Source organism: Schistocerca serialis, chromosome 5 (assembly GCF_023864345.2).
Source record: "Schistocerca serialis cubense isolate TAMUIC-IGC-003099 chromosome 5, iqSchSeri2.2, whole genome shotgun sequence".
Classification (NCBI taxonomy): Eukaryota; Metazoa; Arthropoda; class Insecta; order Orthoptera; family Acrididae; genus Schistocerca; species Schistocerca serialis.
Window position 1 is genome coordinate 577218992 of NC_064642.1, and position 14264 is coordinate 577233255.

The following is a 14264-nucleotide window of genomic DNA, read 5'->3' on the forward strand; positions in this document are numbered from 1 at the left end:
ACGATATCATTCTACATTGGTGGAACAGTCGGTTGCAGCATGTGTTCGAATGCTGGTCATATAATGCTTTACAATATGCCATCATATTTCAAACAATGAAGACAGTTATCATTTCTTGATTACATTCCAGGTACATTACACATTTCCAGCACTTCAACATTGTAATGCAGGCAGAATTCATCTCACATGTGAAATTTCCCATTGAAATAATGATCACTCAAAAAAAATGGTTCTTTCTCATTTCTACTTTGTTTACAAATTTCCAACAGCTTTTCAAAAGATCACAAACAAATTTACTGAAATTTGAAAAGGAAAATGTGTCAGGTCAGCTAGTACACCATATATGAAAACATTCTTTCATGCTACCCAACTGCTTAATGTTCGATATATCTGGGTACAGTGGTGGTACTATTCGGAGTACTTCATCCAGCTTCTAAAAGGGCACTGTAACACAGAATTAAGACATCTGTCTCCCTGTTGTTGTAGAAAGGAAAGAATAGTTTTGTTTAATTAAATGGAAATAGTTAAGATCCCCCTATATGGTATCTGTGTTATGAGAAACTAAAGCAACGGATAATATCTTTCTGTTTCTTGTATTACATATTCCAATTGAGGCACTTGATTAATTCAGACCCATTTTTAACCAATACGTAATATAAGAAAGCATTCACACATTCAAGACAACATGGTCACACGCCAATGTAGCTTCGTAAATGCATAAGCCATTGGCGTGTTATGTAAGTGATCAGAGTTGCAATTCTATGGGACAGCTAGAATGGGCACCAGTATGCATCAGTTTTTATGCTTAGTGTTGTTACTGGGCGGGGAACTAAATACAAGATGTGTGAACAGTGTAAGACATTATGTGATAATTGTGAAGTACAAGGAAATGATGCGTACTCGTGTGAGATAGTGTTATGAGCACCTGACAGAGTTTGAAAGGAGTTTCACTGTGGGTCTCCATTTCGCTGCCTGATCAAATCATGCAATATGCAGATTTATGGGACATTTCAATATGACAGAGGCCAGACATTTCACTGTGAGAGAGGCCACATGTTGGACAGTATGGGAACATGAGGGCAGGCATACTCAGCATCAAGGTTCTGACTGACCACACCTGACAATCACAAGGGAGGATCACCACACTGTGCACCAAGCACTTCATAACCCCTTCATATCCACACTTGCCATCTGAGAACAAGTAATGAACCCCACCCCACAACATTCTTTGCCATCCCACACCACTGGTCAGAGATTAGGACAACCAGACTAAAGAATTACTGTCTCATACGTAGGCTGCCATTTATACCGCCACACAAAGAACTGCATTTGGAGTAGTTCTGTGACTGGGAAGCGTGGACTGCTTATGAATGGTGTCACATTGCGTTCAGCGATGAGTCGCAGTTCTACACTACTCTGGATGACCACCGTCTTCCAATGTTCTGGAGAGATGCAGTGGTGTTACTCCTGGCATCATAGTGTGGGGAGCCATCAAGTATGACTTCAGGTCATGGCAGGTAGTGACTGAGGAACTCTGAAGGCATGACAGTACATGTCACAGATATCCTGAGTCCTCATGTGATATGTTATGTAACAGTATTGTGGTGTCATTTTTCAACTGGACGACGCTTATTCACACACAGTATGTCTCCATGAACACACTGCATGATGTTGAGGTAGCCCCGTGGCCAGCAAGATCCCCCAATCTGTCCCCGAAAGAACATGTGTGGGACCAGCTCAGATGTCAACTAGTCCCAGTGTCAATATCCAGGACATCATGGACCACTTGCAACAGTTGTGGGTCAGCTTGCCTCAGGAGAGGACACAATAGCTTTATGACCACCTTCCCAACTGAATCAGTGCAATCATCCAGGCCAGTGAGGGTGCATCATCATATTAGTAAGTGGACTCACACTGCAAAGTTCTTTGTACATTTGACTTGATTTTGTTACCACACAAGTACCACCACCTAGCCTCTCTCAGCCTGTGAACTTTAAATTTGTTTTACTCATCCTATTCTGCGTGCTTCACTTTTTTGTCAAGAAGTGTATGACACCGTGCAGCTGAGGAAGCATATGACACTGTGCAGCTGAAATTAAGTTCACTGCACAAATTTTTGCACTCCACTAAATCAACAATTTCTAAAATCTCGAAGATTACATATTTGTTCCTACTCACAAGATGAAAAACTAAAAACAGCTACACATTTCTGCCATTTATGAACACTACCGTGCCTAAAGATGTATCTTGGCATCAAACCTTGACACTTACTCGTATTTTGACAAATATACCAATTCTACTTGTGCCTCACTACTACAGCAATACTTCACCTCTCACTAATATGCAAAATTCAAAACTGAAAAGGTCAAACCATTATTCTAAGAAAAGACAGTTCCTCACTTGATGGTCTGATATTTTACATAAATCTGCTGCCAGTTTAATATACACAGAGCATACTTTATTTTTTATTAAATTAGAAATTTGTATGGCATACAAAACTGAATGACGAGATACTTGCTCAAGGAACAACATTTGTTACAAGTTAAACCTTTCCAGCTTTTAGTGAAAGATAAAGTTTCAGCAACTCCTCACAAAAAACCTTGTTTATTTATTTTTTCTAGATCTTCAGACTCAGTATCTTTTGTCAGGTTTATAGCTTGTTACAAAAGAATTTTGAGAAGTTCTTTGCAGCACATTTATTTCTTCACAGAAGCAACAGATCAATTCTAATGTCCCACAACTAGTGTTGTCACTCTGTAATTGTGAGTATAGTAAAATGAACTATCACAATAAAGTAAAAACAGCTGGCAAGGATCCAAACTAGACCTCCATTCTTTGCGGACAGTGCACAATCAGCTGGTTAAAACACAGTAATTCTGGCAGCTCTTCCCACAAAATTTTTTGAAGAACTTATACTTATTACTCTCCCTCTGGTCCTTTTTTTTTTAATTGCACAAAAAGACATTAACTAATTGCGTAAACATCAAGAGCTCACTATAAGATGGTACTTATGAATATAAACTATTTCATTTTTAAACTACATATCAGTTTTCAGTTTTCATTATCTTTTTGAAACTCTCTAATAGTTGTAAAACATATTTCTGGGACCGTTCAGTCTTGAACAATAAATCACACCAGCTGTGCTGCAAGGTGTTACGATGAAACTCTGTTATATGACTGTTTCTTTGATTCAAATGGACAGCTTATTTGAAAACAAAGGTTGCCTTTTGTAAATTATAAACCAAAGTTTGGAGACAGGTAGTTATTAGCAAAAGGGAAGAACGACTAACCACATGATTGTAATCATTCAACAACTGATACAAAGCTTGTCAACATCTGCAATAACTTTATTTGCACTGTCTGCAGGCATTAGAATATAGCCACAGCATTAAAACCTCCATCTGGGCACTCTTCATGAGCTAACAGAAGTTCCCATCTCGTACTACATCCACATTCAACAGACTCTCATTCTAGTCAACAGAACAAAGCCCTCTCGGGGGAAAACAAGACAATCATTGTGTAATGGCTACTACAACAGTACACATGGTATTATTTAAGTTTGATTTCTGTAAATTGCAAGGGCCAGAGGCAAAGCAAAACCTTGTCTCCTGGCTTCTACTAGTTCAGTGATTTGGAGTGCAGCAAGCAATGAATTAACAAATGGTATAGACAATGTGCACACCTTAACCTGGCAGGTTTTTGACAATAGTATGAAGAGAGGAAGTAAGCTACAACCCGTTCATCGACTGTCCCATGTGGAGGAATGTTGCAGAAGGTATTGTGATGCTCACACTGAACATAGTGAACCTTCCACTCCAAGGTGTTTCATGTAGTTCCCAGGGCAGACTGGAAAGTGCTTCATCATTCATTATAGCACTCACACAGCCCAAACATAGCAAAACATAAACAAACAAGGCGGCCATCTATGGCTACAAAAGTGCTATCATAGATATTATTTTCTTATCGCTAAGATTGGCAGTTGGCAGAGACAGCACACCAATGGCACAAAGACTTCCTACTTCCATTTATTAAGCAAACTAGCAGTGCAATTTTCTTCTTTGCTGTGCTTGTCACAACGATGAGTAGAAATCTATAAAAATTCACCATAAAAGATGTAAATACTTATTACTTGAAAATAACTTCTCAATATATATGGTCATGTAAATATTTCATCTAAATCAACCGAAGCTGAAACTTTCTTTTTATGTTTAAATCATGTTACTTCTGAAAAAGGTTCTACTAAAAAGTGCATAGCAACAAACACTAATTATGTTATAATTACATCAAAAAGAAAATTTATTTCAAAAACTATAAAATTACATGAAAGACAATGACTGGTGAGTACCACCATTTCATCTATGCAATTTTACAGTTAGAATACAATGTCTATGTCACTTCAAAACAATAAAATTCACCACTACCTTTCACCACGAAGTAGCAACTCTAAAAGATCAATTTGAGGCCATAAGAGACTCACCCCGTACTAAGGTTGGACAATACTGATGCAGGGAATTGATAACATTCATTTTAAGGAATCATGCATGCATTTCCCTGAAGCAATTTACTGAAATCATGGAAGACCCAAATCTGGGTGGTCGAAGGATGTACTCGAGTAGTGTGCACTTACAAAGGTGAGTAATGTACGATGCACAGTGGCATCGAGCAGCACACCACGTGCTGCTCCAGCCAATAGCGTCATACTGATGTGCCTGTCTCGAACATGTGCATCAGGGTGAGTGCAGAACATTTAGCGTTTATTTTCATGTTACTGTAGGTATAGTGAAGTTACTTAGCCACTATAGTGTTCATTACGGATGTTATAAAGTAAACACTACAGCATTACATTAAGAAGCAATAATGATAGTTTTCTGAAAATGTAAAGAGTCAGAAACAGAAACAGTGGCCAGATGTAGTGCTCACCCCCGCATTGCAACTTATCAGGGTAGGTGACGGAGTGTGAGGCATCAGACAGGGACTCTGGCAATGCCACAGAGTATTCTCTGTTTCTCTCTGCACAGAACACATCGTCCTGCCCCCTTGTTATGTGTACATGCTGTAGCGTGTTGTCTTACCTACTGTGTTGCTCTCTCGATAGGTCAAGAGAACAGTATATGTCGAGATATGGTGAGTACTAGGAGATTACTGAAGATTCAAGAATCTTCTGTCGTTTTGTGAGTTGCCTTGGTACAACAGAAGTGAATAAGATGAAGTTATCTTTTTGATGATCTAGTTTCTGCAATAATTTATTGTGAAGCATCTTCACGAGCAAAGTGGTGCTTATACTGCAATGAATGTGTGCCTGCTTAATGTACCTGAAATTTTATCACTAACACAATATATCGTGTGGATTTTCGATTAGCTGATTTTAAAGAAGGGCACAAGCAGTAGTCCCACCCCACACAAACTGTGATGGGTAAAGAGTAGTACCAACAGTGGACCAATAATGGCTTCACAAGGTTTTTAAAACAATTTTAATATACAGTTTATTTTTCAGTCCCAGCCGCACATTTTAACATTTGTTCTATATGGCCCGAATATCTCTCTCTCTTTCCTAGTGTCCATATCATTGTACAGTTCAAAACTTTAACCTAACCTAACCTTCATGATTTAGCAAATTTCTTTTCATGTCAACTTTTGTGACCAGATGTCCTTCCTCCTGTCACCAGAGTCATCACTTTACCTAAGAAAGGTAAGTCATGTGTGTCACCTGTTTGTGAATCGTATAAACTGTGTTCTGAGTGTTATTGTATTTTAACTGTCTGTGGCTCATATTTTCTGAGGGGATGACTGACAAATAGCCCAGCATCTGACTAAACAAGTGTTTAGAAATGCCTCAGAATACATTCAAATCATTGTTCATTAATTTGCCAAAGGGTCTGACTAATCTTCTTGCAAAGCTGTACAGTAAGCAGGTATAAATGGTCTGAACATATAAGAATAAAATGAGACAGGACATTCAACAATGGCAACTACATAGTGGTATAGAACGTTCAGCAATGACAACAACGTTATTACTGCACAATATTGTTTGTTAAGGCTGGCAGACACCACGCACAAAAATGCTAGTGACTTTGACATCTTTCAATCTTTACTGATTTCGAACTGCTATGACACTGAGTGCCCACAGCATATCCAACTAGTTCAGTGCATAAACCAAATTTATACTTCTTCGCCATGTTAATGACTGACTGCGCATCCACACACACACACACACACACACACACACACACACACACACACACACACACACACACAGTGCAAACAATAAACATGAGGGAGTACAGTGAGATTGGGAAGAAGGGGGGGGGGGGAGTACAGTGAGATTGGGAAGAAGGGGGGGGGGGGGGGGGGGGGGAGACACTGGAGTGGAAAATGGTAAGAAAGCTAAGTGTAAGAAAAGCAGAGTAGAAATGACGTGGCTCAATGTGGGAACTAGCAAAGGTGTGGGAAAGATGATTGCGAGAATGGGAGATATACAGCAGGAAGAATGGAAAATATACAGCAGGAACAGCCCAAGAGTAAGAAAATAGTACTAGGGAAAAATCCAAATGCAACACACAGCAGCAAACCTGTGAAAGTCATTAGTATTTTAAACTGCAGCCTTTGTAAAATAAAATAGCTGTGAACAAAAAGACTGGTTTGAACTGCTCACTGTCTTGCAACATATATGGTCATGGAGGATGCTAAGTACTTGTTTTCTGTTCCATATAGAATCAAAGTCATTTTAAAAAATGTACAGTCTGACAGGTAATTGTGATTCTAAATATTTAGATCAATAAGTTAGTCAACAAATGACATTACATTTCGTATAAAACTAAGTTTACACAAATCTAGGATTTGAGGTGGGGATTTAAAGTGAAACATCCCTTTTCAGTACAGAAGCACAATACAAACCAAATGATTATGTCCCAGATTACTAACAGAACACTCTACTTTAATATTTAAATTTGTGGATTTGTATCTTACTGAACACCAAGGCAGTGATTATATGGCTACTGAGAAGGGGAAGCACATGACAAAGCAATCTCTCTTTATCAGTTCCTTTCCTTGCTCTAGCTACCGGTATCTTAATCAATAGCTGTGGAAGGAAGAACAGTAAGAATTTAATGCTTCCTGTTATCAACACAATTAAACAAAGATAATTACCTCAAGTGTATGAGAAGGGTGGTGACAACTGCTTTGTAAGAGAAACCATTTCGGTACTTAACTGACTGATTTTGAGAAATTGTGTGAAGTTAAAAGCAGAATGGCTGTGCAAGGATTTGAATCCTTCTACTCCTGAATAGCGATCCAGTGTTTTCCCACTCTAGACTTTGGATAGGAACTGGTCCTCCTAAATGTGTGCGGCTTTTATTGTCCTCCTAGCTTTAAGATCTAATAAACATTTACTTCATCTCCACCTACTTCCATTGCTTGTTTGCTTTCTATGCAGTTTTTCCACAATGTCAAAGACCTAACTTATATTTCACAAGGTGTGGTTATTTGTTTCTGCACCTCCTCCACCCTATCTTCCTTCTTGACATTCTACTATGTGAAATAAGGTGGCTTCAGCACTAGCTGTACAGAAAGCATTTTTCTGCTATCTCTTCTACTTCTGGTATTGAGACGAGTTGTATGAGCAATGAAAAGAATGTAATTTTGCCGACAGTAGACTGTAGGTACCACAAATATTTCTGGAATCCAAGAGATCCACAACACCAATGCTGAAGGAAAAGAAATGTGATTGGTAGAAAACTGCTGAAGCACTCAAATGTCCAACTGGAAATGACAGAAAGATGATAAATTCACTAGACGTTTCAGGAGGGAAAGGAGTGAGTAAGCACAAGCTTTACATTTCTTTTTGTTACAATGGAAAAACAAAACAAATTTGCTTGACAGTAAGCAACATAATTATTATGCTAATCACAATTAAAAATATGTAAAAGAGCTGATCATTCTCACTGTTTAGGTTCACGATAGTGGTAATTACATGGTCAATGTATCACTGTTACGTTAAAGAGGTTGTTGATAAATAAAAATGGTTTACCCAAGATCACATGGCCTCACCTCTAATCTTTTATACAGCAGATTTTTATCAAGCAGCCTATATTACAGATCATATGCATATTTCATAATTTATTGCCATCATCATCCTTATACACACTTTATCACTGTGATTATGGTTCCACATTAGCTGTAGAATATTTCAGATGAAATGAAAATTTGTGTGGGACTGGGACTCAAACCAGGTTTCGCGGCTTTGTAGCGAGTGGTTGCCGTAGATGTTTAGGCTATCCCAACACCTTCCAGGAGTTGCCAGAATCTCCATTTGTCCCGGTGTTTACACTCCCTTGTACTCACACTATATATTCAGATAGCTGAAGCGGTTAAGGTGACTGCTTGTGACAAAGTGGGAAATACAGGTTCGAGTCCCAGTCCAGAACAAATTTTCATTGGTTCTGCAATATTATACAGCTGATGCAGAACTATAATCACAATTTGCAATGTCATTCTAACTGAATATGGCTTCGACTGCAGTACTGATATAAATATCTCCACAGTTGCTAATAACAAGAGTGTAAACACTAAACTTTAGATGGTGTTCACTGGTAATTAATAGTGTTCTGCTCAAAAATTCTCTCTCCAAGTGTAATGAGAAGTCAGTAAAAAGGGTCAACTGAAGTAAGGTGCCAAGTTTTGGAATAATACTTAGGAAAGCTGGAGCTGCAATTCAGAGCTAAATGTACCCCCCCCCCCCCCATGCGTTTCCACACTTATACAAATCCAAATAAACATTTTTTTCCCTTTTTTTTTTACCTTAGACATTTTTCTTATTTTGGCGAACAAATAATTCTCAAGTTCTATACACACTAAATCCAAAGCCTACGTCAACAGTTTTTTTATTTATTACAATGGCACCCATTTCCCCTGATTCAAAAACTGAGAAAAAGGGACATCTATTGCATTACAAATTTGAGACTTTCGTGGTCACTTGTTGACATATCACCTGTTGGCTTCTGTCTTGGTTCTTTGGTCGATGTTTGTTTGATGATTTTTGTGATACATTGTCAGCACTAGTGGCTGGTATTGTCAAAGCTTCATCCTACATTGCTAGTGGCAGACTGTAGTTGAGGTCATGGTCAGAGACTGTATGTACCTGTCCCACCAATGTCTGAGGACTTTTCTCTGGTCATTACTGTTGTGGTTCTCCTTTGCTATCTGCAATGGTCATTCACAGCAGCACTGGAATCTACATCCATTATCTCAAAGCTTTCCTCTTTCTTGTTGAAGCTATTTTCATGTTTGCCGATTTTATGGCTTTCCTGAAAGTAGGCCTGGGAACTCTTCTCCGCAGCGAGGTCTTCTGTGCCAATGAATTTAATTTTGTGGCTGGTGTTATACAGAGCATGTTATTCTACAGCTGATTTATTCATCTATCCCAAACTGCAATACTGTTAATGTATGATGGTGCTGATGTTGATGGATTGTTAAGTCATTTCCACATGTACATGGTATGTAGTCTATTCCTGACATTGGAAGTTGATCCCTTTTGTCCTGTGCTGACATGAGACACTCTTTGATCATCTTTCTCGATTTCTAAATAATCTTTATGCCATGTTTGTAGAAAACAAGGTCAATTTTGTGCATCATCCTGGGGCTGTACGGCAGAAAGGTCATATCACATACTACTTCTTCCGACGTGTCGTTTTGCTAAGTGTTAGATTTATAATGGGTATGGCCTTTCTGCCATACATCCCCAGGGTGACAAATACAGAATCCTTGTGCATACAAAGTAAAAAGACTAATTACAAATCTAACAAAAAGATCAAAGTGTTTCTCACGTTGGCAAAGGGCAAAAGGGACCCCACTTGCAATGTCAGGCATATACCTCATACCATGTGCATGTGGAAAAAGACTGTGGAAATGACAGGATGATCCATCAACACGAGGATCTCTAAACGTAAACTGTACTGCAGGTTGGGTTAGGTGAAGAAATTGGCCATGGCGGAGCATGGGCCGTGTAGACCAGCCACATAATAAAATTTGCAAACACAGAAATTCTTGCTGGAGAGAAGGGCAGCCATGCTCGCTTGTTCAGAAAAGTCATAGAAATTCACAAATAATTGGCGCTAGGGGTACATGTAATCTCCAACCGAGAGCTCAACTCTAGTTTACCACCAGCAATGGAGAATGAAGCTGTGACAATGCCAGTCATTCATGCTGGTGAAACATTAGAAAAATCAAAATCATGTAACGTCAGCTGAAAAACTCAAGAAGGAAACCACAAGTACCATTCCTTGTACTGCAAAGAGCTACATTTTTTACATTCTGTATTGGAAATTTAATAGAATACATTTGTTTTATTTGGCACATTCGAGTCCACTCTTTACCTATCAACAATGATCTTCAAAATAAAAATTAGACTATACGTGGAAGCTACAAGACAGGTATAAATTAAGAATTCATAAATTTCCAAATACTTTCAGTTTATCTACATCTACATCTATACTCTGCAAACAACTGAAGTGCAGTGTAGAGAGTACGTACCATCGTACCAGATATTAGGATTTCTCCGTATTCCATTCAAATATGGAGTGCAGGAAGAATGATTGTTTAAATGCCTCTGTGCATGGTGCATTTAATCTAATCTTGTCCTCACAATCCCAAGTGAGCATTATGTATGCAGTAGTTGTACATTTCTACAGTCAGTCTTTAAAGCCAGTTCTTGAAACTTTGGTAGTAGGCTTTCTCACGATAGTTTACATCTACCTTCAAGAGCCTGCAAGCCCTGTTCTTCAGCATCTCTGTGACACTCCCCCACAGGCCAAAAAGACCTGTGACTGTTCATGCTGTCCTTCTCTGTATACGTTCAATATGCTCTGTTAGTCCTATTTGGTAAAGGTCCCACACACTTGAGTAGTATTTTCGAATGGATGGCACAAGAGATTTGTAAGTAATCTTCTTTGAAAATTGATTGCACTTCCCCAGTACTTTACCAGCAAGGCATGATCTACTACCACCTGCTTCACACCAACTGAGCCTATGTGATCACTCCAGTTCATATCCCTACAAAGTATTGCAATCAGGTTATTTATATGAGTTGGCTGATTCCAACTGCGACTCACCATTATTATAGTCATAGAATGATATGCCCCTCCCCCATTTTTGTAAAGTGCATAACATCAGAAACGTTAATATTTAAAGCAAGTTGCCAAACTTTGCAACACTTTTAAATCGTCTCAATGAAAATTTATGCAGCTTCTTTCAGACAGTAGTCATAGATAACTGTATCATCTGCAAAAAGACTGAGGTTACAATTAATAATGTCTGCAAGATCATTAATATATAACTTGAACACCAACAGTCTAACAGACTTTCCTGGGGAAAATATGAAATCATTTCTACAAATGATGGTGATCCCCCCCCCCCCCCCCCAAATCCAGTCACAAATTTTTCTTGATACCCCATACGATCATATTTTTTGACAACAAGTGCAGTTGTAGTACTGAGTCAAATGCTTTTCAGAAATCAAGAAATACTGCATCTACTTGACTGCTTTTATCCAAAGCTTTCAGTATGCCATGTGAGACAAGTGTGCCTTTGGGTATCACATGATCAGTGTTTTCAGAATCCATGTTGGTCGGCATGGAGGAGCTTTCTCTGAGACACCTCTTTATGTTTGACTTCAGAATAAGTTTTAAAATTCTGAACAAAATGGTGTCAAGGATATCGGAAGGTAGTTTCATGGATCACTCCTTTTGTAAATTGGTGAGATCGCCACTTTGTTCCACACTGGGGATGGCATTTTGTTCAAGAGATCTACAACTGATTATAGTTAGAAGAGGAGCTAACTCCACCGTAAATTCAGTTTAGGTTCCGACAGGTCTTCCATCAGGAACTAGAGATTTGTTCAATTTTAATAATTTCACCTATTCCTCAATACCACTGAAACCACCACTTATTTTTCCATCTTTTCAGTGGTACAAGGATTAAATTGGGGCAATTCTCCTGGGTTTTCCTAGGTAAAGGAACATTTGAAAACTGAATTAAGCGTTCTAGCTTTTGCTTTGCTACTCTCAGTTTCAGTTCCTCTCTCATTCGCGAGAGACTGGACACTAATGATGGGTGCCACTAACAACTTTTACATATGACCAGAATTTCTTTGGGTTTCGTGGAAGATCATTCAACCGTAGTCTGCTATAATAGTCCCTGAAGGCTTCACATATTGCTCTTCTCACAGCCATACGTACTTTACTCTGCATCTCTCTACACACAGCCCTACGATATTTTTAACACCTATTACACAGTACTCTCCGTTTCTTTGGAAGTTTCTTCGCAGTGTCTGTGTATCATGGAGTGTTAATGTGTTATTAGGTATTTATGTATCCAGTCATGATCAACTATCCTTTCAAACTTGAGCCATAGTTGTTCTACATGCTCCTACTCTATGCTGAAAGTTTCAAGTTCATCATTGAGATAGGATTCTAATGCTTTTCATCTAGTTTACCGAACACATACATCATTGTACTAATTTTAGTTGTCCTTTGTACTTTGGTAATCATTACTGTGATAGTGCATCATGGTCAGTGGGCATCCTCAAAGAGGTTAGGTCCATTTTTGGTATTAAATCTATTTCCATCATGAGTCGTGTTCCAAACTAAGTCTTCTAGGTAGTACTAAGAATACTGTAAGTTTCCTAGTTGATTTTGGGTGATTAAAGACCCCCCCGTATGATTACAGTACAACTGGGGAACTTATGTACAAGAGAAATGGGGGTTTCTCTAAAGTTTTCGGTTGTATTAGAGAGGGGAGTGTGGTAGGCGACAGAAGGATCCAATTACCATTTTATGCCCACTGCTGATACTAAGTCTTGCCAACACAGTCTCGCCTGCAGCTTCAATTTCTACCTGAAAGGATTTGAGTTTCTTGTCCAATGTGACAAACACACTACCTCCATTTCCCGTAACTGACTCTGTCAATATATTCTTAAATTCTCCCCACGCCCAAATTTATCACAGTACGGGATAGGAAATAGATCAAAACACCTATAGAAACCTGATGGAACATAATGACCTACAAATGCAGTAACACAGCTCTTTACAAAACAGCGAAGCTAGGAAACATAAATTACTTACAGCAGTCTGATAACACAAAAACCATACAACTCATATCAGTTGCTACCACATACCATGTTTTCTACTTAATAAGAGAAACTGCAAGCTAAGGTGTTAAATTCTCTTACCTGAACACTTGATATATTCAGCCTACAAAGCTTTGAGACACAGGGATGTATTTCGCAGCACGAAGAATCCCGTCTGCGAGGCTGATACTTGTTCTACCATCTATCACTGAAACCAAGAAAGAACACTGTATTATCACGAAAATGATAGGTACAACCATGAAAAATAAAAGGAGTAAAACAGAGTGGAAGAATGATTGATGACTGCAAATGTGACTCTATGGCTGCAACACATCCAGAAAACAGAAGGCAGGCACATAGGTGTTAGCCTCTAACTCAATTTTCCAGAAAGGCGATGTAAATTTTATACACACCCTGTCTATATTACAAGCCTCAGCTTAAAATAGTTAACTCCTCTAATTTCCATCTTCTCCCCTAAATACTGCAACCACGTAGCAAGAATGTCATTAATAATAATACTTTTGTCAAACTTACTATACATGTTAACGCAGTGAGGACCTTAAACTTTTAAGTTCTCCAAGCTCAGTCTACAGAAGACCTAAATAGGAAGATCAGTGATACAAGAAAGTAAAGCATGAACGAACAATCTGAACCTCAAGTTGACAGAACATTTTATATAACAGAAATGTAAATATACCATATAGCGGAGATGCTGAGTCACAGATAGGCATAACAAAAAAACTTTCACAAATACAGCTTTCGGCCAGTAAGGCCTTTGTCAAAATTAGGTGACAAACGAATGAACGCACGCATGCATGCCCCCCCCCCCCTCCCCCACAAAAACTCCCACTCGTGTGTGAGTTGTGTTTGTGTCAGTGTGTATGTCATCTAATTTTGACAAAGGCTGAAAGCTATAGACAGCCTTTTTGTTGTGCGTATCTGAGACTCAGCATCTCTGCTACATGGTGAGCAGCCACTTTCTTTTTCACAATATTGTTACATTCCACCCCACTTTCCATTGTTTGAAAAATGTAAACATTTTAGCTTATGGCATATGGTAACAATATCTCACATATTTTTTTTACTGTCTGTAAGGATTTGCACTCTTGATCTTTAGGCAACACACAAGAAAGTATGCAAACTT

General features: G+C 38.7%; 1 protein-coding gene across 3 annotated transcripts in view; it reads right to left on the reverse strand.

The window, feature by feature from the left end:
- LOC126480709 (bromodomain-containing protein 3-like) overlaps positions 1-14264 on the reverse strand; it is a 102624-nt gene that overhangs the window by 84788 nt on the left and 3572 nt on the right. For all 3 annotated transcript variants that reach the window (XM_050103960.1, XM_050103962.1, XM_050103961.1), the window contains exon 2: positions 13223-13328. The gene's annotated coding sequence lies outside the window, so the exon portion shown is untranslated. The remainder of the gene's footprint in view (positions 1-13222; positions 13329-14264) is intronic.